This window comes from Rhinopithecus roxellana, chromosome 5 (assembly GCF_007565055.1).
Source record: "Rhinopithecus roxellana isolate Shanxi Qingling chromosome 5, ASM756505v1, whole genome shotgun sequence".
Lineage (NCBI taxonomy): Eukaryota > Metazoa > Chordata > Mammalia > Primates > Cercopithecidae > Rhinopithecus > Rhinopithecus roxellana.
The window spans coordinates 126,026,402-126,052,211 of NC_044553.1; the positions used below are offsets into that span (position 1 = coordinate 126,026,402).

A 25,810-nucleotide genomic window follows, 5' to 3' on the forward strand; every position below is an offset into this window, starting at 1 on the left:
AACTCCTGACCTCAGGTGATCCGCCCACCTCGGCCTCCCAAAGTGCTGCGATGACAGGCGTGAGCTACTGCGCCTGGCCGGGATTACATATTTTAAATTATCACAGTATAACTTGAATTTGGGTTCTGTGGTGTCATCTACAATGTAAAAACATTTGGAATCTAATTTTGAGACTCCACCCTGGGCACAGAAAAGCAGTAATCTGCTGATTTGAAAATGTGTAGACTGGGAACCAGAATGTCATCCAAACCCCCGTTTTGCAGGAATGTGAGAAAGTGCTATCTGAATATTGAGTCAGCTGGTAGATTGTCTCAATCCGCTGGTCAAGAGTCATTTGCTGCTTTTTGCCTTACGCAGAGCACAGGCGGGCGTAACCAAACCTTCATAATCTAGAGGCCGGACTAGAATATCTGATGCCCATCCTTACGGTTCTCCGTGAGAACCAGGGGTCGCGGGTGAAGGGGGAGTGAGGTTGCTGGGGCCGAGCAGGGGTTTAGGGCAGTTTGCCTAAGCACGCCTGTGAGCAGCTCACTCCCCTCAGCGTTTCCGTGTGAGGTCTGTTACTTCACCGGCCTTTCAAGATTGTTTTCTGGCACGAGCTCAAATCAGGTTTTCTTCCCGTTCCGGCAGGTCGGCGCTCGGATTTGCCCCCGGCTCTCGTGGGCGACGGGGCCGCAGGGGCCGGTGGGGGGGTCCCCAGCTGGCTCTGCGCGCCGACCTGCCGCTCCTGGAACCCGCCGACCGGCGCAGGTGAGTGCCTCCTGCCAGGCGGGGCGGCGCCGCGGGGCGGCGCCACAGGACGCCGGGGGCGTCCCCCTGAGCTCTTTCCCGGCGGAGCCCCGGGACGGCGTGCGGACCCCGTTCCTCCGCGCTTGAGCCGGACGGACCCGCGAGAGGACCCACGCCCACTCCGCCCCGACCCCGTCGTCCCGCGCAGGCTGAGGTGGCGCCGGCCGGCAGGTGGCCAGGGGCGCTCCGCCTGGGAGGACACCTTCGGCGGCCGGCGTGGGGGAAGCGGCCGGCCGGGGACGCCCCGCCGGGAGGAGGGAGCGGCCGGGGCCGCGGCCGGGAGGGAGGAGCGCCGGGAGGAAGAGGCCGAGCCGGGAGAGCCCCCGCCCCGGAGGAAGGGGAGGAGGCCGAGTGTTTCCTGGCGCATTCCCGGCCAGCCCGAGTGACTCACTCGGCCAAGGAAACTCCCAGGGCCCGCCCAGGACCCCCAAGCTGCCGCGGACCCAGGTGAGAAACCCCGCTCGCCCGCGCCCGCCCGGCGGCCTCCGTGGGGTTCGAGTCCCCCTCGGAACCTGGGCCGGCCAGGGCGGCGGCGGGGCTGGGACGGAGTCCCCCCACCCCGGCGGCGCGGCCTCCCCGGCGGCGCGGCCTCCGGGATCGCCCTGGTCCCCGCGTCCCCCAGGTCGCGACCCCGGGCTCCCGCGCGTCCCGGGCTCCAGGTCCCCGCACTCCCTGCACCGGCTTCCCGGGCTCCTCGCCCCCGGCCTTTCGGCCTCGGCCCCGAGCTCCCCGCCCCCGCGTTCTCCGCCTCGCGCCCCGGGATCCCGGATTCCGCGCCCCTGCACGTGGCACAGCTCTAGTGGGGAAAGAATACCTTAGTGTTTCACGTTTTTGTTGGAAAGTAAGGAACAAGGAGATTGCTAAGGTCGCGCAGCAAGATCTGAACCCGTTTTTGTTTCGTGCCCCTGTGAGCACCGGAGGGAGCCCCGCGGAGCCATTCCGCGCATTCTTGGAGAGAGGAGTTTTGGGCTTTGTTAAGGAGGCGCGATTGTTACGGGGGCCGCACTGTTTCGCACAGGCGTCTCAATTGTGTATTTTAAGGGTGAAATGCGTGAGCTTAATTTGCCGCACATTGTGGGTGTGACAAGAAGGGTGGAAGAATAATTGGGAAACGGAGTTGATGGAGCGTATTTTAAGCTGAGAGGGGCGTCTGGACGGTGTCAGCTCCGCTGTGAAGTCCAATCAGGGAGCGGCTGCTGATTGAGCCCAGCGCCGCATGGTCGCCGCTGGGGACTGAGGCTCGTGAGCGTTTGTTTTCTGGCGGCGCAGGGCGCCGTGGCCGCGCAGGGAACGGTGGTGGTTCTTGGAGTCGTCCGGCGGACTCCGGAATGAGGCGTGGTCGGAGCCGCGGTGATGCCCGGTGCAGGGCGCGCATTGCTGTGCTTGACAGCTTGGTGGCTGCGACAGAGTCCCGGCCAGGCCGGGACCCGCGGGGGCCCCACGCGTGCTGCCGTGATGTCTAGATCTGCAGGCACGGAGCCTGGAAGAACCAGTCGCGTTGTGAGTGGGCGCGGACCGTAGCAGGTGTGCACTTGCAGGGCCAGTAGGAAGAGAGTGCCGGCGCCCTCACTGCGACCGAGGCGCCCTGGAGTCGTGGTGGAGGACGTTTCCTGCGTTAAGACAGGTGTCTGTGCCGCGCTCAAAGAAAATTTACCCCCTAAGTTTGTGTGCGTGTTTAAATTTATTTTAAAATTTACATATAGTAAGATTCACTTTTTGGTGTGCAGTTCAGTGAACTTTTAACAGATGCGTGGACTGTAGTGACTGCCACTGCTGTCAGGATACTCAGGAAGGCAGCCTCTCTCCTCCCCGCTCTTGCAGCCACCTGTCTGTTCCTCAGTCCTCCTGCTTTGCCCGTTCCAGGATGTCACATGTGGGCTTGCAGTCTGGCTTGTTTCACTTAGCATAAGGCGTTGGACATTCAGCTATGCTCTGGTTTGTCACTGAAGAGTAAAGATACAAGGGTCTGAAAAATGTGGCTCTCGGATACAGCCTGAGAGAGAGACTAAAATGATAAAGTACTGAGAAAAATTACAAAACTATAGTTCATTAAAAACATTAAGCAGTATGGAACAGTGTATGCTAGAAGTGAAATTCCCTCGGTACTTCTAAGTCGTATACAGTCTTTTCTCTGCGTAAGCAATTTTTAAAATAACATAGCGAGATCATATTACATATATTATCGTACATTTTTCACTTGATGATGTTAGGTTAGTTAAAGATCTTAGCAATCTTTACATGTTGATATATACGGTATATACACACAGATTTCCTTCAGTCTTTTAAATAACTCTATAGTATTCTTTTTTTTTTTGAGATGGAGTTGCTCTGTGGCCCAGACTGGAGTGCAGTGGTACAAACTCGGCTCACCACAACCTCTGCCTCCTGGGTTCAGGTGGTTCTCCCACCTCAGCCTCCTGAGTAGATGGGATTACAGGCACGTGCCACCATACCCGGCTAATTTTTGTCTTTTTAGTAGAGACGGCGTTTTGCCATGTTGCCCAGGCTGGTCTTAAACTCCTGACCTCAAGTGATCCACCCGCCTCAGCCTCCCAACGTGCTGGGATTACAGGCATGAGCCACTGTGCCTGGCCAAATGACTATAGTATTCTGTAGTGTGGATGTTTCATAATTTTATCAGCCTCCTGTTAATTGACATTGTCAGAACCTCCGGTAAGACAGAACCTTTTGTGTACTGTGCTTTTTTCCCTATACATCTATGCCTATGATAAAGCGTAATTTATAAACTAGGCACAGAAAGAGATTAACAACAATAACTGTTCATAATATAGAATAATTATATACTGAAAAAAGTTACATAAATGTGTTCTCTCTTTCAAAATGTCTCTTTGTATGCACTCACCTATTTTTGGAGGGCAGTTGACTACAGGCAGCTGTAACTGGGGAAACAGAAATTGCAGATAATGAAACTACAGATAAGTGGGGACTACTATACTAGCAATGTACAATTAGAAAGTTAAATTTGGCCCAGTGCAGTGGCTCACGCCTGTAATCCCAGCACTTTGGGAGGCCAAGGTAGGTGGATCACGAGGTCAGGAGTTCGAGACCAGCCTGGCCAACATAGTGAAACCCTGTCTCTACTAAAAATACAAAAATTAGCTGGGCATGGTGGCGTGTGCCTGTAGTCCCAGCTACTCAGGAGGCTGAGGCAGGAGAATCGCCTGAACCCAGGAGGCGGAGGTTGTGGTGAGCCGAGATGGCGCCACTGCACTCCAGCCTGGGCAACAGAGCGAGACTGTCTCAAAAGAAAAAAAGAAAATTAAATTTAAAAACACACCATTTCATTTGCTTCAAAAGAATCAAATACTTAGGTATACATCGAATAAGACTTACAGGATCCATATGCTGAAGATGAGAGAAATCAAAGATCATTTAAGTAAGTGGGGGGACATACCATGGTCAGTGGTTGGAACACTCAACATGGTAAAGACATCAGTTCTCTTCATATTAATCCATAAATTTAACCCAATTCCAATTTAAAAATATTAGCATGCTTTAAAAACAAAAATTTTAAACAATTTTGTTTATTGAGGTATAATGTACCTAATTTGTAAAATTCACCTACTTTTAAGTATATGGTTGGCTGACTTGTGAACAAGGGGGTTTAGGGATGCCAACTCCCTGTGCAGTTGAAAATCCGAGTGTAACTTTTTTTTATTTTTTGAGAAGGAGTTTCGCTCTTGTTGCCCAGGCTAGAGTGCAATAACACGATCTTGGCTCACTGCAACCTCTGCCTCCCCGGTTTAAGCCATTCTCCTGCTTCAGCCTCCCAAGTAGCTGGGATTACAGGCGTGCACCACCACGCCCGGCTAATTTTGTGTTTTTAGTAACTACGGGGTTTCACCGTGTTGGTCAGGCTGGTCTCGACCTCCTGACCTCAGGTGATCCGCCCGCCTCCGTCTCCCAGAATGCTGGGACTACAGGTGCCCGCCACCATGCCTGGATAATTTTGTTTGTTTGTTTTTGTATTTTTTTTTTTTTAGTAGAGATGGGGTTTCACCGTTTTAGCCAGGATGGTCTCTATCTCCTGACCTTGTGATCCGCCTGCCTTGGCCTCCCAAAATGCTGGGATTACAGGCATGAGCCACCACGCCCGGACTTTTTTTTTTTTTTTTTTTTTTTTTTGAGAGGTATCTCTCTGTCGCCCAGGCTGTGGAGTGCAGTGGTGTGATCTCGGCTCACTGCAACCTTCGCCTAACCAGGTTCAAGAGATTCTCCTGCCTCAGCCTCCTGAGTAGCTGGGATTACAGGCACCCACCACCATGCCCGGCTAATTTTGTATTTTTAGTAGAGACGGAATTTCACTATGTTGGCCAGGCTGAACGAGTATAACTTTTGACTTCCCAAAAGTTAAAACTACGAATAGCCTGCTGTTGACCAGAAACCTTACCGATAACATATGATTAACACAGATTTTGTAAGTTATGTGTATTACATACTGTGTTCTCATAATAAAGTAAGCTAGAGAAAAGAAAATGTTAAGAAAATCATGAGGAAGAGAAAATAAACTGACTACTCATCACGTGGAAGTGGATCATCAGCAAGGTCTCCATCCTCAGTGAGCAGGCCGAGGAGGAGGAAGTGGACGGGTTGGTTTTGCTGTTTTGGGGGTGGCAGAGGGAGAAGTGGAGGAGGTGGAAGGGGGGCTAGAGAGGCAGGCATACTCCGTGTGACTTTTACTGGAAAAAGTCTGCAAATCAGTGGACCCGCATGGTTCAAACACATGTTGTTTCAGGGACAACTGTACAATAATTTTTAGACGATTTCTGGAGCTGTGCAGCCATCACCATAATCCAGTTTTTGTGTGTTTGAGACAGGGTCTCAGTCTGTCACCCAGGCTGGAGTGCAGTGGTGTGATCTCAGTTCACTGCAATCTCCGCCTCCCGGGTTCAAGTGATTCTCATGCCTCAGCTTCCCAAGTACCTGGGATTACAGGAGGTGCCACCAAGCCCGACTACTTTGTTTGCATTTTTAGTAGAGATGGGGTTTCACCATGTAGGCCAGGCCAGTCTCGAACGCCTGACCTCAAGGGATCCATCTGCCTCAGCCTCCCAGTACTGGGATTACAGGGATGAGCCATCGTGTCTGGCCTGTTTTTGTTTTTTTAATTTTAATTATTTTTTAAAATGGAGATGGGGTATCATTATGTTGCCCAGGCTGGTCTTGAACTCCTGGGCTCAAGCAATCCTCCTTTCCTCCCGAAAGTGCTAGGATTACAGATGTGAGCCACCATGCCCGGCCTTGCTCATCTGTTGATGGACAGGTTGATTCTGTGTCTTGGCAGTTGTGAAAGGTGCTGCAATAAACACAGGGTGCAGATCTCTCTCGGACGTATGGATTTCATTTTTGTTGGATATACACCCAATAGTGGCGTTGCCGGGTCATGTGGTAGTTCTATTTTTAATATTTTGAGGAACCCCTGGCACTGTTTTCCCTAATAGTTATACTGATTTACATCCCCACCAACAGTGTACAAGGGTTTCCTTTTCTCCACACCCTGGACCACACTTATTATCTTTTGTCTTTTTGACGAGAGCCAGTCTAACAGGTGTGAGGTGATAGCGCATTGTGGTTTTGATTTGGATTCCCTGATGATTAGCGATGTTGAGCGTTTTTTCATGTACCTGTTGGCCACTTGTACACCTTCTTTTGAGAAATATCCATTCAGATCTTTTACTATTGAGTTGTTTGAATTCTTTGTATGTTTTTGTTGTTAATCCCTTATTAGTTGTTTGCAAATATTTTCTTGAATTCTGTAGATGATCACTTTACTCTGTTGATTGATTTCTTTGCTGTGCAGAACCTTTTTCGTTTGCTGTGATCCCATTTGTCTATTTTTTCTTTTGTGGCCTTTGCTTTTGAGGCTTTATTTCCTCAAAATAAGCTAGGCACAGAAAGATAAGTATGCATGATCTCACTCATGTGTGGAATCTGGAAACGCTGATGTCACAGGACAGAGCAGAATGGTGGTTACCAGAGGCTGGGGTGTCTGGCGGAAGGGGAGAGAGGAAGATGTTGCTCAAAGGATACTCACTTACAGTTAGATAAAAGGGGGAAAGTCCAGAATAGGCAAATACACAGAGACAGAAAGTAGACAGGTGATTGCCTGAGGCCAGAAAGCAGGAGAGAGGATAGGAAAACAACAGGTAGAAAAACTGAGAATGACTGCTAATAGTTAGGGAGTTTCTTCCTCTTCCTTTTTTTTTTTTTTTGACAAGGTCTTGTTCTGTCACCCAGGCTGGAATGCAGTGGGGCAATCACGGCTTACTGCAGCCTTGACATTTTGGGCTTAAGTGATTCTCCCACCCAGCCTCTCCAGTACCTGTTCAGGGGTTCACCATTATGCCTGGCTAAATTTGTTTTGTTTTTTTTTTTTTTTCTGAGATGGAGTCTCACTCTGTCGCCTAGATTGGAGTGCAGTGGCGCGATCTCGGCTCACCACAACCAGCCCAGATTCAAACAATTCTCCTGCCTCAGTCTCCCGAGTAGCTAGGATTACAGGCGTGCACCACCACACCCGGCTAATTTTTGTATTTTAATAGTAGAGGCAGGGTTTCACCATGTTGGCCAGGCTAGTCTAAAACTCCTTACCTCAAATGATCCTCCTGCCTCAGCCTCCCAAAGTGTTGGGATTACAGGTGTGAGCCACCACCTAAGTTGTGTATTTTTTTTTGTAGAAATGAGGTTTCGCCATGTTGCCCAGACTGGTCTCAAACTCCGGAGCTCAGGTGATTCCCCTGCCTGGGCTTCTCAGGGATTATAGGCTGAACCACCGCACCTGGCCACATTTAAGTCTTTAATTCATTTCGGGTTGATTTTTGTCTATGTTGAGAAGCCAGGTCTGATGTTATTCTTCTGTATGTGTGTATCTAGTTTTCTCAGCACCGTTTATTGAGGAGCCTATCCTTTTCTCATTGTGTGTTCTTGGCACCTTTGTTAAAAATCAGTTGGCTGTAAATGCATGCATTTATTTCCAGGCTCTATTCTGTTCCAATGGTTTATGTGTCTGTGTTTATGCCAGTAGTGTGCTGTTTGGGTTAGTACTGCTCTATAGTTTTTTGTTTTTTGTTTTTTGTTTTTTGAGACGTCATCTCACTCTGTCACCCAGGCTGAAGTGCAATGGCGCAATCTTGGCTCACTGCAACCTCCGCCTCCCAGGTTCAAGCGATTCTCCTGCCTCAGCCTCCTGGGTAGCTGGGGATTATAGGTGTGCACCACCACACCCAGGTAGTTTTTGTATTTTTAGCAGACACAGTGTTTCACCATGTTGGCCAGGCTGGTCTCGAACTCCTGACCTCAGGTGATCCACCTACCTTGGCCTCCCAAAGTGCTGGGATTACAGGTGTGAGCCACCATGCCCAGCCTCTGTAGTATATTTTGAAGTCAGGTAGTGTGATGCCTCCAGCCTTGTTCTTTTGCTCAGGATAGCTTTTGCTATTCCAAGTCTTTTGTGGTTGCATACAAATTTTAGGATTTCTTTTTCTGTTTGTATGAAGAGTATGGTAGATATTTTGATAGAGATTGCATTGAATCTGTAGATTGCATTGAATCTGTAGATTGCTCTGGGTAGTATCTATTAGTTATTTATTTTTTGAGATGAGTTCTCCCTCTGTTACCCAGGCTGGAATTCAGTGGTGTAATCTTGGGTCACTGCAGCTTTGATATCCTGGGCTCAAGCAGTCCTCCCACTTCAGCCTCCCAAGTGTCTGGGACTACAGGTGTGAGCCACCACATGCAGCTGCTTTTTATTTTATTTATTTTCTTTTTCTTTTTTCGTATTTTTGAGACAGAGTTTTGCTCTTGTTGCTCAGGCTAGAGTGCAATGGCACCATCTTGGCTCACCGCAACCTCTGCCTCCCGGGTTCAAGCAATTCTTCTGCCTCAGCCTCCCGAGTAGCTGGGATTACAGGTATGCACCACCACGCCTGGCTAATTTTGTATTTTTAATAGAGACAGGGTTTCTGCATGTTGGTCAGGCTGGTCTCGAACTCCTGACCTCAGGCGATCTGCCCACCTCGGCCTCTAAAAGTGCTGGGATTACAGGCGTGAGCCATCATGCCCAGCCTTATTTTATTTTTTAGTAGAGACAGGACTAGCTGTGTTGCCTAGGCTGATCTTGAACTCCTAAGCTCAAGTCATCCTCCCACCTCATCCTCACAAAGTGTTGGGATTACAGATGTGAGCAGCAGCACCTGGTCTATTATTTCTGTTGTTGCTGGTGTTTTTGGTGTCATATCCAAGAAATCATTGCCAAATCTGATGTCATGAAGCTTTTCTCCTGTTTTCTTCTAAGAGTTTTATAGTTTTAGATCCGATGTTTAAAATGTTGATCTGTTTTGAGTTAACTTTTTTATGTGTTATCTAAGGTAATGGTCCAACATAATTCTTGTATGTGTGGATATTCAGTTTTCCTAACACAATTTGTTGAAAAGCCTATTCTTTTTCCATTGAATGATCTTGACATAATTGTTGAAAATCATTTGACCACATATGTGAAGGTTTATTTCTGGGTTCTTTTTTCTGTTTAATTGGCCAGTATGCCTTTCTTTATGCCAGTGCCACACTGTTCCAATTACTGTAGCTTTATAGTAAGTTTTGAAATAAAAAGGAGTGAAGTCTCCAACTTTGATTCATCTTTTTCAAGATTGTTTTGGCTATTTTGGGTCTTTGGAGATTCCTATGAATTTTTAAGTGGGTTATTTTTTGCAAAAAAAAAAACAAAAAACAAAAAACTGCTGTTGGAATTTTCAAAGGGATTGCATTGAGTCTTTAGAAGGCTTTGGATTATATTGTCATCTTAACAATATTATGTCTTCCAATCCTGGGAAGACGTTTTTATATTTAAAATGTGTTTCTAATGGATAGCATATGGTTGGTTCATGTTTTCTGTTTACTCTGTAAATCTGTGCCTTTTGATTTGAGTGCCTTGTTCATTTACATTTAATGCAAATATGTATGTGGTGGGATTTACATCTGTCATTTTGTTATTTGTTCTCTTTGTGTCTTATATCCAGAGAGCTGATGGCCACAGCAGATCAGGCCTGATTTCTAATAGCAAGGTTATCTAATGGAAGGATTTTAGAGCATTCCAGGGGCAAGATTTGCATTTGTATGAATTTTTTTGTGTTAAAAGGCTCTTAGAACATGGTCTCAGAAATTAGGGATGTGTTTTTCACTACTGTGTTGGTTTAAGCCTGATGTTCATCTGTGCTGTTTGGCACAAGCTCACTGGGCATTTGTTTTCCTGGTCGCTCCCCTCCAGCTTTATTATGACTGCATTTCCTTCACGCACAGGCCATGCCGCGGGCTGCGGCTCGGCCCTCCCTGGGGGCAGAGGTGATGCCTGTTGAGCTGTGGCTTCCAAGTTTTGTAGATGGGAATAAGACAGATGTACCGTGATAGCTGCTGTGGCCTTGTTATGCCCTGTTCTTTGCTTTCCCCGGCACATTCAGGGATTTTGCGTCATAGGGGAGGGGAGAAAAAAACCCAAACGCTCTGAAAGCAGTGGGTTTCATCTTGAAACCTGATTCCATAGCCAAAATTTGATGCTCAGAGCCTGTGTGGTCACTCCTTGCAGTCATGTTGTCCTGGCCAGGACAGCGGGGATGAGTGTTGATTTGTCCTTGAAGATACCACAGAAGGAGGTGTGCTTGCTCCGGAGAACCACACAGCCCCACAGCTGAAGTGGTGAAGTTCCATTTGAATCCCCATCCAAAGCTTGACTTCTCAGGCTATTCCTAGAAGGACCAGTCGTCACAAAACCAGGGAGCCTGAACACCACCTGGACTCTTGGCTCACTGGGGCCAGCTGCAAGCAAGTTTCGGTGAAGGATTCAAGGATAATTCAATATCGGAAAGTCTATCAATGTATTATTAGGATAAAAAAGAAAAGTTATGAGATTATCTCACAGATAAATAATAGCATTTAATAAAAATTCAACGTTTATTTATGATTAAAGACTTCTAGAAAAAAAAGGATAGAAGGAAATTGTCTTTTTTTTTTTTCAGACAGAGTTTTGCTCTTGTTGCCCAGGCTGGAGTGCAATGGCACAATCTCGGCTCACTGCAACCTCTGCCTCCCGGGTCCAAGTGATTCTCCTGCCTCAGCCTCCCGAGTAGCTGGGATTACAGGCATGTGACACTACACCCGGCTAATTTTGTATTTTTTTTTTTTTGTAGAGATGGGGTTTCTCCATGTTGGTCAAGCTGGTCTCCAACTCCCGACCTCAGGTGATTCACCCACCTTGGCCTCCCAAAGTGCTGGGATTACAGGCGTGAGCCACCATGCCCGGTCGAAATTGTCTTAAGTTGATAAAGGCCACATACCCTGAACTGATACCAAACAATCATCACACTTAACGGAGGAGTTTCAGGTATAACCCCCATTACGATGAGACCGAGTTGTCCAGGAAGCCCACTCCTATGAGCTGTTGCTTCCGCTACGGACTAGTAGCGGCTGGGCTGGTGGGCCAGAAAAGAGATTTGATCATCATGTCACAGAGAAGATAGAGGCATAAGAACTAGCACGAAGAGATAAAACCATCAATACTTGCAGATGATACTAACGATCTATATAAGAAACCGAATGGAATCAACTATTATAATAATAGAATTCAGCAAAAACGCTGCATGTAAGGACAACTTCCAGAAACCAGTATTATTTCTTTTACATCAGGAATAAAGAGGCATCATTCACAAAAATAAAAACTATAACATATGTAGAAATTAACAAATGAACACTCCAGATCTTTAAAAAAAAAATCCCAAACTCTAGTAAAAGATAAAAACTTACGATAAATGTAGCTGCTATTATGTTAAGGCAATCAAGCCTCCCCAAATTAGATCTATAAATTCTCTGCAATCCCAATAAAAACTCCAGCTGGATTTTTAAAATTTTTTTATTATTTTGAGATAAAGTTTTGTTCTTGTCGCCCGGGCTGGGGTGCAATGGTGTGATCTTGGCTCACCGCAACCTCCACCTGCCGGGTTCAAGCGATTCTCCTGCCTCAGCCTCCCGAGTAGCTGGGACTACAGGCGCCCGCCACCTCGCCCAGCTAATTTTTTGTATTTTTAGTAGAGATGGGGTTTCACCGTGTTAGCCAAGATGGTCTTGATCTCCTGACCTCATGATCCGCCCACCTTGGCCTCCCAAAGTGCTGGGATTACAGGCGTGTTCCCGGAGGGAACGTGGAGCCCTGTGTCTGAGGTGCCCGTGGCATCTTTGCTGGCTGCACTTGGTTCCCGACTCCCCGGGGAGCTGCCAGGCAGGGGAAACTGCCCTCCTGGCCTGGGGCACCGTGGCAGAGGTCAGCCAAAGGCTGAGACCTGCCTTCTTGCTGGGGCTGGAGGCTGCCTCCTGCCTTCTAGGCTGCAGAGTCTGCTGGCGGGGCTGCCGAGTGCGTGTGTGTGTGTGTGTGTGTGTGTGTGTGTGTGAGAGATGAGGCGTGGACTCACTCTGCACGGGGGTGGGGTTGGGCGGGGCTGCCAGGGGGTGTGTATGTGTGTGTGGGGGGGGGGGGCTGTGTGTGTGTGTGGGGGGGTGAGAGATGAGGCGTGGACTCACTGCATGGGGGTGGGGGTTGGGCGGGGCTGCTGAGTGTGTGCGCGCGCGTGTGTGTGTGTGTGAGATGAGGCGTGGACTCACTGCACGGGGGTGGGGTTGGGCGGGGCTGCCAGAGTGTGTGTGTGTGTGTGTGGGTGTGTGGGTGTGTGTGTGTGATGAGGCGTGGACTCACTCTGCATGGGGGTGGGGTAAGGTTCACATATTTTAAGCTCGTCACCTGGCTGGGAAAGTAGCTGTTCTTCCTCCAGAAAGGAAAAACAAAAAAAAAACGTCTGTGAAGTGACAGATGTGTAGAATGGCTCGACTTAACCGTTCCACAAGGTGTGCGTGTGTGTAAACCTCTCATTGTGTGCAGTAAGTATATACAGTTTTTATTTGTCAACAGTACCTTAATTTATATAAAAACATGCCAGTCCGTAGTTTCTGTCTCATAATAAATTAGTTTGACCCATCCACAAAAAACAAAACCGAGCTCTTTTGCAATGATCGGAAGCATTCTGATTATAACACTGATGTTTACTCCCTGGCTGACTGGGCCTGGAAGGTCCTTTCTACAAGCCGTCCTTATGAAGGTGTGGTGCCCAGGCACCTCTCACAACTGGGGGTTAAAAGCTTTCTACCCAGGAGTGTGTGACTCTGGGCAAAACCTTCCTCTGGGCAGACGCGGGCATGTTGCAGCCGTGCTCTGGCCGGTGAGATGGGTTCAGCTTGCGATATGTGCCAGTGTCCAGCCTGCCTGGGGCCATAGGAGTGAGGGGTGACCAAAACACGCTTCCGCTTGGAGAGTCGGGGCAAGTCTGTTCCAGACGTTTCACATTCCTTTCCCTTATGTTCACAAAAAGTTTTCACAGGGATATTTCATTCTTATTTTATTTTATTATTATTATTTTTTGAGACAGAGTTTTGCTCTTGTCGCCGAGGCTGGAGTGCAGTGGTGTGATCTCGGCTCACTGCAACCTCCACCTCCTGGGTTCAAGCAATTCTCCTGCCTCAGCCTCCCGAGTAGCTGGGATTACAGGCATCTGCCACCACGCCCGGCTAATTTTGTATTTTTAATAGAGACGGAGTTTATCCATATTGGTCAGGCTGGTCTCGAACGCCCAACCTCAGGTGATCGCCCGCCTCTGCCCCACAAAGTGCTGAGATTACAGGCGTGAGCCACTGCGCCCGGCCTTTCTTACTCATTTTAAATAATATCAAACTTACAAAACATTGCAAAAATAAAAATAGGACAAAGAACACAATTCAGACACTTCTCTCTCCACTTGCGGCCCTTTACCTCTAAACACATCGGTGTCTATTTCCTAAGAATGAGGACGTTCTCTTGTGTACCACAGGACGCTTGTCCACTGATGGCCCTGCTTCGAAAATGCTTGCTGAGCCTTGTGCTGGAAAATGTGTTGCCCAGGTGTTCGTGTGTAAGAATGTTCCTCACAGGTAGTGACAGCCAAGTGTCCGCAATGGCGTTGGTTCTGAGCAGCAGGAGACAGGATAGGCAGCCTGGCTTGTGGGTTGCGTGGAATAGCACACACATGTCAAAATGGTGCTCCAGGAGCTCCGCATGGCAGTGTGCCTGCGTCTCGTGATAGCAGTGGGCATGGCATGAATAGGTCAGGTGACTATCGATGATATCCCTTTTATAACAACTCAACTAAAAGATGCTTTTTAAGAATATAAGTGAGCTATGGCTGAACGCGGTGGCTCATGCCTGTAATCTCAGCACTTTGGGAGGCCGAGGTGGGTGGATCACCTGAGGTTGGGAGTTTGAGACCAGCTTGACCAACATGGAGAAACCCTGTCTCTACTAAAAAAATAAAATACAAAATTGGCCGGGTGCGGTAGCTCAGGCCTGTAATCCCAGCACTTTGGGAGGCCAAGGTGGGTGGATCACCTGAGGTCGGGAGTTCGAGACCAACCTGACCAACATGGAAAAACTCGTCTCTATTATAAATACAAAATTAGCCAGGCGTGATGGTGCATGCCTGCAATCCCAGCTACTCGGGAGGCTGAGGCAGGAGAAATCACTTGAACCCGGGAGGTGGAGATTGCGGTGAGCCGAGATTGTGCCATTGCACTCCAGCCTGGGCAACAAGAGCAAAACTCCCTCTAAGAAGAAAAAAAGCTGGGTGTGGTGGCGCATGCCTGTAATCCCAGCTACTCAGGAGGCTGAGGCACGAGAATCGCTTGAACCCGGGAGGCGGAGGTTGCGGTGAGTTGAGATTGCACCATTGCACTCCGGCCTGGGTAACAAGAGCGAAACTCCATCTCAAAAAAAAAAAAAAAAAGAATATAGATGAGATACAGTTTATGCAGAAGAAAGCAGGGGATCGATGCCTGGGGTGCGAACAGGGGCTCACTGTGGATCACAAGCAGGACTCTGCCTTTTGGTGTGGGTAGTGGGTGCGCACGTCTTCGACGTCATTAAACATTACTAATTATGGTGAGAGCGGGTCAGAGTCCAAGAATTGTTATGTATCTGAGGCCCAGTTTTTAAAATCCTACTACCAGTCAGTTTGCTGAAATTTTTATTGATCTCAAGATTACTTTTAAATTAACTCTCTGAGATTAGCCATAGCGTGCTGCCTTGACACTGTTTCTCACTTGATCAGTTGTTTAGTTTCTATTGTGGCGATAGCAGTGTGCAGAAACTGGGGCTATGATTATAAACCGCTTCCTTCCCTGGGCCTGGGCTGGCAGAGTTCTTCCTCCTTGGTAAATTTAGAAGTGAAACAGGAAATTCCAAAGGGAAAGGCTGATATGATAAAAAGTTAAAACTTAGTTTCAAAGAAAATAGTAAATGAAATGAAAAAGAAAGTAGCTTGACCTGGAAAAAGTTTTGTACCAACTCTCCAAAGCTTTAATATCTTTAATGTTGTTAGTATAGTAAGTCCATCTGTCAGTTGCTGAAGAAAATACCAAGATTCCAAGGATTAAAAAAAACAAAGAGGCAAACAACCCAAGCTGGCAAGTTACAAATGAAGAAAAATAGGCAGGGGGAAGTGGCTCATGCCTGTAATTTCAGCATCTTTGGGAGGCCAAGGCTTGAGCTCAGGAGTTCAAGACCAGCCTGGGCAACATGGCAAGACCCTGTCTCTACTAAAATTCAAAAAAATTAGCCAGACGTGGTGGTGCACGCCTGTAGTCCCAGCTACCTGGGGGGCTGAGGTGGGAGGATCACTTGAGCCTGAGAAGTTGAGGCTGCAGTAAGCCGTGATCACCACTGCACTTCAGCCTGGTTGACAGTGAGACCCTGTCTCAAGAAGAAAAACAGACTGGTTAATGCATAGAAATATGCTTCATCTCGGTGATAATAAAAGAAATGAAAATTAAGGCCAGGCACAGTGGCTCGTGCCTGCAATCCCAGCGCTTTGGGAGGCCAAAGCCGGCGGATCACTTGAGGTCAGGAGTTCGAGACCAGCCTGGCCAACATGGTGAAACCCCGTCTCTACTAAAAATACAAAATTACTACTAAATAAATTACTACTAAATACTAAAAATACTAAAAATACAAAAATTAGCCCGGCATGGTGGCGCATGCCTGTCATCCCAGCTACTCGGGAGGCTGAGGCAAGAGAATCGCTTGAACACAGGAGGCGGAGGTTGCAGTGAGCTGAGACCGTGCTACTTGCACTCCAGCCTGGGTGACAGTGAGACTCCATCTTAAAAATAAATAAAATAATACATAAATAAATAAAAGAAATACAAATTAAAAGGACATTCAGATTAAATTATAAAAGCAGAAGTGACCCCTGGATTCTGTTGGGAAGCACCGTGCTGGTGCTGGCTCCACCTTGTTCATGGCCCCCATAGGAGGGCACCTGGCCCAAAGCCACCCGCAGCTTTAAAGACATTGTGTGACCTAAGAAACCTCCTGGGATGTGCTGCTAGGAAAGTCATCTGAAAAGACACTCCAGGCTTTTCTGCCCAGATGTGGTACTGTCAGGCTTGCCTCAGGCCTAAGCAGGAGGAGGCAGGCAGCCCCGAAGCAGGCTGCATGGTTCATGCATGGGCCAGTGGTGTTTCCTTCATGTGTCTTGAATGTGCAGGTGTCGCTGGAATGATGGAAAAGATTTATATGACCTCAGTGAAAGAGCTGCTCTCTGCTTTTGTTCCTTTGATGGACAGCAAAATGGCTTGGACACCTTTCCCACAGTTTTCATGAAGACTGGGAGGGAGCTGGCTTTACGATCAGGATTCCGGTTTACCTGAGAAGCTCCTGCTTAGATCCCTGCTTGGTTCACAGTCACTGGGGATGTTCTGTCGCACTGCCCGCGTACAGAGCTCCCGCCTCTGCAGGGACGTTTCCGGCGAGGTGCCTGGGACATCCCACAGCATGAGCCCGCTGAAATGGTGCACCCGCGGGCACAGACCACCCCACTGCGTGGGAACTGTGCGGTCTCTTGGTGCATGTGGAGGAAGCTGGCGAGGTTGACGCTGGTGTTTCCAGCCCAAGTGTCTTGATAGTGGGACCCTTGATAGAGATTGGGGAGTGAAGTGTAGTGTAGGTGGTAGCTAAGGTCGTGGGCTTGACCTCAGGCTGGAGGCAGTAGGGGATCCTGGGAGACACTCGGCCCACAGGCTGGGTGCAGTGGGGGAGCCTGGGAGACACTCGGCCCACAGGCCAGGCGCAGTGGGGGAGCCTGGGAGACACTCAGCCCACAGGCCGGGTACAGTGGGGGAGCCTGGGAGACACTCAGACCACAGGCCGGGTGCAGTGGGGGAGCCTGGGAGACACTCAGACCACAGGCTGGGTGCAGTGGGGGAGCCTGGGAGACACTTGGCCCACAGGCCAGGCGCAGTGGGGGAGTCTGGGAGACACTCAGACCACAGGCCAGGTGCAGTGGGGGAGCCTGGGAGACACTTGGCCCACAGGCCAGGCGCAGTGAGGGAGGCTGCAGCCCCTCGTGGGTGTACTTGGTGCAGGAGAAGTGCCGGGCTGCTACTGGGCTGTGCCAGACCCTGGCGGGGCCAGGCCACGCCCAGGCCAGCCAGGTGGGGATTCGGGGGTCCAGGTCCTTACTGGGGGAGGGAGAGACAAGGAGAGAAGAACAGGCATATCAGTAGGTTCGGATGCTGGGGGAAGACAATCTGGTGCCTGCCATGTAGCCTTTGGTCGTCAACCTGCACCCTCCTGGGCCCTGAGAGGAGAACCTGCGGGGCTGGTGGGGAGGGGAAGCACGGGGCTCAGTCGCCCATAGGGCCTGTTCCTCAGCCTTGCGCCACAGGACCCAGCAGATACACGGTCTGTCGGGCACAGTGATAAGGTGGGGGACAAGGTGGGCAGCAGCCAGTTCCCTTCCCGTCAAGCCGCAGGAATCAGAGCAGGCTGAGAAACCCCAGCCAGAATGGCCAGCGGTGGAATTGCTTTGCCAAGCGCCCGAGGTCATGCCTGGTGTCCAGCAGAGCACATGGCCTCCTGAGCAGGCGGGACTTCCTGGCCACACAGGCCACGCCACTGAGGCACATGAGGCAGGCCATGGGGCTGTGGCAGTCTCCCTGCCCTTCCGTACTCAGTGTTGGCATCTGTGAGTGGCGACCCCCACTCTTCTCCTGAGCTTGGGAGTGCCCCTCTGTGGTGTGACTGTCCTCCCGGAGACTGCTGTGGTGGGTCTGCTCTAACAGAAAGAGTAGGTGGAGTGGGAAACATGGTGTGACCGTCCTCCCGGAGACTGCCGTGGTGGGTCCGCTCTAACAGAAAGAGTAGGTGGAGTGGGAAACGCCGTCCTCTTCCCTTTGTGCCTTTTACACATGCCCTGGATTCGGGTGAACGATGAGGGAATGGCCGTTGTCGAGGAACACTCCGTCATCGGTCGTGCTGTCTGTGTGCAGCCCAGGTGCACACAGGTGGGAGAGAAACAGCCCCTCCACCAGCCAGATGCCTGCGCAACCCAGGTATCTGCCACATGGGCCAGTGGGGCTTCCCCGAGCTCATCTGTGTGCCTGGCAGCCCAGCCCCAGGCTGAGGTGCGTGTCTCATTGTCCTGAGGGCTCCACCTGGGGCAGTGGGAATGGTGGACGGCACAGTGGGTCTTCCATGGCCCAGGGGTGTGGGACATGAGGGAGGCCCTTGGGTGTTCTGTGAGCGATTGAGACTATTCTGTGGAATACTGGACCCCTTCTCTGCCTTTTATTAATTATGTTAGCATCAGAGTAGTCTTTTCATACAAATTTGACAGATAAAGACAACTGCTCTCCCTTGCTGTGTTGGGGCATTCTGGGGTTTCATGGCACATGGTTTAAAAACCACAGCTGTAGGCAGAGAGAGGCCAGTGAAAGTGAGCAGGAGAGTGACAGGAAGAGAAGCAGAGGTGAGTGCAGGTTTGGCGGCGCCTGGGGGATCAGGGGCAGTCAGGCTGCACGGGAAGGTAGCGGGACGTCTGGGGGGCCATGTTAGGAGGTTGCGAGACCACTTGGTGTTGGGAGACCACTCCCAGAGGCAGCCTGACCCTGGCCGAAGGGGCTGCAGCCCGAGGGTGGGGGGCGGAGGCCGTGTGGCATGGGGACATGCACTCTCTCTCAGGGTTCGTTGGCACACTCTGTCTTAGATGTCAGCACCTCATTGTGATTTTCAGACTTGATTTCTGTTTCTTTGTTGATGAGGCCGTTCTTTTGAGCTGGTTTTGAGAATGGAATTTGAAGTTTTTGTGCATTAAAAAAAGATTACCTCACACTTGTAATCCCAGCACCTGTAGAGGCCGAGGCAGGCAGATCACCTGAGATCAGGAGTTCAAGACCAGCCTGACCAACATGGTGAAACCCTGTCTCTACCAAAAACACAAAAATTAGCTGGGTGTGGTGGCGTGTGCCTGTAATACCAGCTACTCGAGAGGCTGAGGCAGGAAAATTGCTTGAACTTGGGAGGCAGAGGTTGCAGTGAGCCGAGATTGCGCCACTGCACTCTAGCCTGGGAGACAAGAACAAGACTCCATCTCAAAAAAAAAAAAAATCAAATTACTTCAGTAATAAAACTAGGCTAGAAGATGTTATATTGGTTTTTAACTATGCACTTTTTGCCTTGCTGGTCATGACAGCCTGTCTCTATGCTGCAGCCCTGCAGTCAGGCCGTTTAACCCGGGGAAAACCAGCTGCAGCCGTGCTGGCGTGGTCCCTTGCTTGGAAATACAAAAGGGCACATTCCACATTCTTTCTACACCTGGGAGAGAAAGGGACGGTGAAGTATGCTTTTCTTCTTACGATGATTTATTTTATGCCTATTTTACATGAACAGATTGCACAAAAATATTAGAAGTTTCTAGTTTTCTGGAAAGTGCCATCATTTTGCATATAGAAGAGGAAGAAAATCAGCTCATGCCTTGCACACGTTTGCAGAAACATTTTATAGTTTGTCTTTGTTTGATTATGCTGTTTGGTTGGACAAGTGGAATGCTTACAAGTTGTAAAAAAAAATTTTTTTTTTGAGATGGAGTCTCGCTGTGTCGCCCAGGCTGAAGTGCAGTGGCGCAATCTCAGCTCACTGCAAGCTCCGCCTCCCGGGTTCACGCCATTCTCCTGCCTCAGCCTCCCTAGTATCTGGGACTACAGGCGCCCGCCACCACGCCTGGCTAATTTTTTGTATTTTTAGTAGAGATGGGGTTTCACCGTGTTAGCCAGGATGGTCTCGATCTCCTGACCTCGTGGTCCGTCCGCCTCAGCCTCCCGAAATGCTGGGATTACAGGCGTGAGCCACCGCGCCCGGCCACAAGTTGTAAAATTTTTAAATGACTGGTTTGGAAATGCTGGGAAGACCCTCTTTCTAGCAAAGCATCTCTCCACCTCTGTTGGCGCAGGGCGCAGTGGCGGGAGTTAGCATCGGCATGCCGCCTGCCACAGCACTGCCGCCTGCATGGCACCCATGCCTTCGCTTCTGCATTTTCTGGATTGTGGCTTCTCCACGTTCTGCAACCTTGGTGTTGAGCTGTCTTGGCAGTTTCTATTTTTACACCTACAGAGACAACTGTTCGGTCCCTGTGAAAAGCTCCCTCTTGACCTGGGGTGGAAAGAGAAGTAAATACGTTTCAAAAGTTTATTCTCTAATCTGGTAAAATACAAGGTCCCTCCGTGGCCAGAGGCTAGGTGGAGCGGGCAGTGCACGTTGTCCCTGTGTGTGCGGCCACCATTCTGCTGTGCGCTTGCTGGCACCTTAGGGGCCTGGGCCTGGCCAGAGTGGCGGCATGCACACTGCTGTTTTGGGGCAGCCGTGGGGCCATCTGGATGGTATGGCCCACCCGTTCCCCCTTTACCAGCCCACACCCTTCCTGGCCACCTGCCCCTGAGCCTCCCCTGAGAGGCCTGTCTCCGAAGCCCCTGTCTCGTTTAACTTCTTTGTTTTGTCTGGTGTCTGAGGCCGGTTTTCCACGGGGCCTGTGTTCTCCCAGGGATGTTGGCTTATTGAAGACACACACTCTCACACACAGAGACACTCGTACACACAAACTTTGTTTTTTCCTTTTCCCTTTTAATCTGTTGGCACCACTTCTGCTTCCAGGTTAAAGTTAGTCTTGGCTACTTTAATTTCCATTTATTTATTTTATTTTTTTGCAGCCTAGTGTCTTTCATTTTCAAGACTGTTGAGTTATACCAGGACTCAGGGTTATGACCTGCTGACTGAGCTGCCTGCTGAGCACAAGAGACATCTCTTTCTTCCCAGCCACCTGCCCTCATGCTGCCCAGACACAGGGAAAAGGACCAGATCCCATTTATTTTATTTATTTATTTATTTATTTATTTTTGAGACAGAGTCTCACTCTGTCACCTAGGCTGGAGTGCAGTGGCGCGATCTCAGCTCACTACAACCTCTGTCTCCTGGGTTCAAGTGATTCTCCTGCCTCAGTTTCCCAAGTAGCTGGGATTACAGGCGCCCACCACCACGCCCAGCTGATTTTTGTATTTTTAGTAGAGACAAGGTTTTGCCATGTTGCCCAGGCTGGTCTCAAACTCCTGACCTTAAGTGATCCTCCCGTTTTGGCCTCTTCTAGTCTAGGATTACAGGCGTGAGCCACTGTGCCCAGCCCCAAATTACATTAAAGAAAAAAATTCTGTGATTCACTGTTCTTTGTTTTGAAGCATGTGATGACTGTGAGGTTTTATAGAAATCACTCTCCCATCTTCTGGGATGTCCGCTGTGTGGAGAACTGGGGTCCAGGGCCTCTCTGGGAACTGGTTCCCCAAGGGCAGCATGAGGAGGCACTGGCTGATGCCCTGAGCCCATGAGCTTGCAGGGGGAATGTGGCGAGGGCTGGCCACATCTGGACAGGCTAAGGACCAGGAGGCTGGGCGGATCTGCCCATTTTCTAGTTGGTGGAAGCACTGGCACATGCCTCCTTTGCCTTTGCCCCTTGGCCTGCCATGTCCCCAATGTTCTCCAGCATCCTCAGGGCTCTGCTGGGGCCAGCAGGGCAGGAGAGGGGTTGGGTCCTTGACCCTGCTCTCCTGCCTCCCCAGCCCCTGCTGCCTGCCCACCCCAGGGCAGCTCTGTCTGTGGCTCCAGCTCCGTGCTGCCTCTGTCCTGCCCCTCAAGCCTGAGCCGGTCTCTAGCACCTATACTCGCCCTTGGAAAGTGGCCATCTGTACCTCTGTTCCTCTGGCTTTGACCCCCTGGGTGGGCACACGGCACTGGGTTGGGGCGGTTCTCATCCTTGCTCTGCGGCTGTGGGTCCCGGGGCAGCTGGCGACCCCACCCAGCTCCCTCCACTGATTGGCCAGCGCGTCAGGGTGACCTCCACCTTAAGGCAGCTGTGAGGACCACTTCTTGAGACTGCATCTTTGTGGATCTGAGGCTGAGGGGCAGCCAGTAACATGTGGAAGGAAGGAGATGGACCCATGGGGCCCCCAGCATGCCCTGTGGACACTGCCCTTCCAGTGGGTGGCACTGGGAACCTTTGCCTCTTGCCCACCGTGGGTCCCTCGAAGCCCACCTGGGGTTCCATGATCGAGCAGGTGAGTGAGGTGTGCAGCATGGTGTGAGCTCAGACGCCCAGCCAGTCTGCTGCCGCCCGGTAGATGCTGCTCACTCTGCAGACTGCCCTGCAGGTGCCTAGAGCAGAGGAGCATCCGAACCACGAGACACTCAGAGACTGACCTGGGACTCTGAGGACATCACTGGAAGAGCAGCAAAGTATGATAAGTATGCCCTCCTTTGAAATCTTCATTTTTAAAAACTCTTGGCCGGGCGCGGTGGCTCAAGCCTGTAATCCCAGCACTTTGGGAGGCCGAGACGGGCGGATCACGAGGTCAGGAGATCGAGACCATCCTGGCTAACACGGTGAAACCCCATCTCTACTAAAAATACAAAAAAATTAGCCGGGCGAGGTGGCGGCGCCTGTAGTCCCAGCTGCTCTGGAGGCTAAGGCAGGAGAATGGCGTAAACCCAGGAGGCGGAACTTGCAGTGAGCTGAGATCCAGCCACTGTACTCCAGCCCGGGCGACAGAGCGAGACTCCGTCTCAAAAAAAGAAAAAAAAACCTCTTTTCTCTTTTTTTTGAGATGGAGTCTCGCTCTGTTGCCGAGGCTGGAGTGCGGTGGCCAGATCTCAGCTCACTGCAAGCTCCACCTCCTGGATTCACACCATTCTCCTGCCTCAGCCTCCCCAGTAGCTGGGACTACAGGCGCCCACCACCACGCCTGGCTAATTTTTTTTTCGTACTTTTAGTAGAGACGGGGTTTCACCGTGTTAGCCAGGATGGTCTCGATCTCCTGACCTCGTGATCCGCCCGTCTCGGCCTCCCAAAGTGCTGGGATTACAGGCGTGAGCCATTGCGCCCGGCTAAAATCTCTTAAATTTACAAAATAAACTAATCGATGGCTTGTTAAAACAGCAATTCCCCTACCATATTTAAATTCATTTTTATATCTTGACAAGCTATAGGATTTGAGAGTTGGGAACTGCTGCTGATAGAAAATCAGTCAAGGAAGGAAAAAACATCTCTTTATATTGTTCAGTGACATAAACTGAGGGTGGGCGTGTTATTTCTGGGTTGGGGCCGCCTGGGGAGGCTGGGGGCACAGGCAACTGGAAGTGGCACAGTAGCGCCTTGTGGCCGAGCTCGTGCAGGTCTGGCTGGCTTGTTTCACTCCCAGCAGTGTGCTCTTTCTGCCTGGAGCACATATTGTTTTCATAATCAGCAAAATACCAGCTCCTGTGGGTTCTGACCCGGCAGACAGCGCAGGGAATCTGCGTCCTGCCTGGGTGACTCTGTCCTACCTGTTCTTGGCTCTGTGTTCATTTTCTGGGGCTCCCATTAACAAAATACCACAGATCAGGCAGGACTTTCTTTCTCTCAGTTCTGGAACTGGGAGTCTCAGATCAGGGGGCCAGCAGGGTTGGCCTCTGCTTGTGAATGGCCACCTTCTCTCTGTGTCCTCACGTGGTCTTTCCTCTGCCTGGTCACTCATTGCCCTGCTCTGACCAGGCCCCAGGCAGTGGACATCCATGTACCTGTCCATGCGAGCTGAACCAGCAGACACGGAAACGCGATCCTGTTGCTAAACTCTAAAGTACTGGTTGGTAGCACTGGCAGAACAGTTTGTATGCCGCTCCAAATACATGGCTTTAATTATGCTGTTGGATATTTGCACCGTGGCAGCCACTTATAAAGGCTGGTCAGATACAATTGAGGCTCCATGCTAGGGGCAGTGGACACTGGCTTTGCAGTGACCAGGCCAGACCTCGTGCTCCTGCCTGGGAATGAGGGCTTCTTGGTAGACACAGAAGGAGACTGGAGGCTGTGCCGGATGGCAGTGCTGGGGGAAGATCCCCGTGGGACCTGGCATTCATGGGAGGACAAAAGGAGAGCTGAAAAAATCCCAGGGTGCAGGCGGCTGGAGTCAGGCACTGCCTTTGTTCTCCAGCAGTGGGATGCTGATGAGCCGTGCAGGGTCCGCTGGCGGCAGTTACAGATGGAGCAAAGTAAATGAACTTGGAAGAGATTTGGGAGGTGGGACTGTGAGGAGTCAGAGCAAGATGGGATGAGACATGAGCTCTGATGTGCCTGTGTAGCGTGGACACCGCCAGGGCCCCCACGCTGGCTGTGCAGGCGGTGCCAAGGCCAGACTCTGCACCCATGCTGCCAGGGCTGAGACCTTGGAGACTTGGATTTAGAGCCAGTGACTCCAAGTCCGCGTACCAGGGTGAGGCAGAGGCTGTGCAGATTCGCATCTGTGGAAGATGCACGGACGGACAGCCTGTGGAAGCGGGCCGGGCTGTGGCCGTGAGCGTCCAGTGACAGCTGCTAGGCATGATATACCAAGGCGGGTGTGGGAGGGCTGCCTGTGATCATGAAAAACCTGAAACATCACGGTGAAACCCCATCTCTACTAAAAAATACAAAAAACCTAGCCGGGCGAGGTGGCGGGCGCCTGTAGTCCCAGCTCCTTGGGAGGCTGAGGCAGGAGAATGGTGTAAACCTGGGAGGCGGAGCTTGCAGTGAGCCGAGATCCAGCCACTGCACTCCAGCCTGGGTGACAGAGCAAGACTCGGTCTCAAAAAAAAGAAAGAAAGAAAAACCTGAAATATGAAAATGTGAAGAATAGGAGAGAACAGCAGTTCACCACAGCAGGGCCCGGCCAGCAGTCTGCACAGGGCACTGATGACTGAGAAATTTTATGGAAGCTGGGAGAAAAAAGAGCATACAGAGCAGTTTGTGTGATAGTATCTTGTTTTTGAAAGGGATGGTGATGATTGATGATAAGGTTTCTTTTTCCTTTTCCATGTTTTCTGATTAATCAGCAACAAACATTGCTATTTTTGATTGTAGTGAAATATGAATAACATAAACTTTACCCTATCTTCACCATTTTTTTTTTTTTTTGAGACAGAGTCTCACCTCACTCTGTCACCAGGCTGGAGTGCAGTGGCACGGTCTCGGCTCACTGCAACCTCCGCCTCCTGGGTTCAAGTGATCCTCCTGCTTCAACCTCCCGAATAGCTGGGATTACAGGCGCCTGCCACTATGCCCAGCTAATTTTTTGTATTTTTAGTAGAGATGGCGTTTCACCATGTTGGCCAGGCTGGTCTTGAACTCCTGACCTCGTGATTCGCCCGCCTCGGCCTCCCAAAGTGCCGGGATTACAGGCTGGAGCCACCGCGTCCTCCCCCATCTTCACCATTTTAAGTGCACAGCTTGGTGGCATTAAGTACATTTCACCGTATTCTGCAGCCACCACCACTATCCATCTAGAGCTTTTTATCTTTCCAAGCTGAAACTCTATCCGCTAAACACCAACTCCCCAGCCCCCCCAGGCAGCCTCTGTCGCCACTGTTCTCCTTTCTGTCTCTGAGTTTGACCGCTTTAGGTAATTCATATGAGTGGAATCATGCGGCGTTTGTTCTTTTGTGACAGGCTTATTTCACTTAGCATAAGATCTAAGGTTCAACCATGTTGTAACTTGTCAGAAGTTCCTTTCTTTTAAGGGTAACATTCCATTGACCACATAAATACCA

General features: G+C 50.3%; 1 protein-coding gene across 6 annotated transcripts in view; it reads left to right on the forward strand.

Annotated features, from left to right (window-relative positions):
- Positions 1–734: 734 nt before the first annotated feature.
- Positions 735–25,810, forward strand: part of CYFIP1 (cytoplasmic FMR1 interacting protein 1) — a 110,520-nt gene continuing 85,444 nt past the window's right edge. For 2 of the 6 annotated variants that reach the window (XM_030930319.1, XM_030930316.1), the window contains exon 1: positions 1,138–1,236. The gene's annotated coding sequence lies outside the window, so the exon portion shown is untranslated. Of the gene's footprint in view, positions 751–999; positions 1,237–25,810 lie in introns of those variants that run through there. The other 4 variants (XM_030930318.1, XM_030930320.1, XM_030930315.1 and 1 more) reach the window with 4 other exon arrangements.